The sequence below is a fragment of the Octopus bimaculoides genome, chromosome 17, assembly GCF_001194135.2.
Source record: "Octopus bimaculoides isolate UCB-OBI-ISO-001 chromosome 17, ASM119413v2, whole genome shotgun sequence".
Classification (NCBI taxonomy): Eukaryota; Metazoa; Mollusca; class Cephalopoda; order Octopoda; family Octopodidae; genus Octopus; species Octopus bimaculoides.
In genome coordinates, this window is record NC_068997.1 from 46,489,741 (window position 1) to 46,490,610 (window position 870).

Below are 870 nucleotides of genomic sequence, written 5' to 3' on the forward strand. Positions count from 1 at the left end.
TATATATATATATATATATATATATTAATAGTTATCGCCAAACTAATATGACAGTCCAAAAAATAGGACGAATGCTGCCGTTGATTAGCTTCAAGAGGCCATCGCCTCTACCTAGCTATGTGTCACACGAACCTGTATCCACTCGAACAGGGGAGGTCAGCCGCTTCCCCTTACTGGTCTGGCATCTACAGATTAGTTTCAGGATATTTGCCCTTTATCAATGTAGAGCAGCCGAACCGAGCACATATATATGTGGAGGCGCAATGGCCCAGTGGTTAGAGCAGCGGACTCGCAGTCGTAGGATCGCGGGTTTAGTGTTTATTTTAGAATTAATTTCACGAGCAGGCTGTTCTGTTGACCAGATCAACTGAAGTCCTGGTCATCGTAACGACGAGTGTATCAGTTAGTAATGGTTGAACAAAATTGAAAAAATACATTACAAAATCAGAAGAATACCATATTTGATGGAATATACGACACATGTTTTCTCCCCTTTCGCCGTCAAACTGTATCAAGACCATTATCCCCATTCGTTTATGCGAATTCAAACGGCCGGAAAAGTGACCACAGCACATCTCGTTCAACCCACTAAGAGTTTCATGAATCGAACTTCCTGGATTGGCATGTCTTTTTCGTTCCAGGAAGAATGAAATGATAAAAGTTGACGTCTGTGGAGTTTGAACTTAGAGCGAAAGGAGACGGAACAAACACCGCAAGACGTTCTTCTCATATGTATAACGACTCTGCCAGTTCGTCGCTTTGATGAAAGAAAGAAACTGTAGAAATGAGAGAGAGGGAGAGAGAGAGAGAGAGAGAGAGAGGGGGAGAGAGAATGAGAGAGAGAGAGAGAGAGAGAGAGAGAGAGAGAGA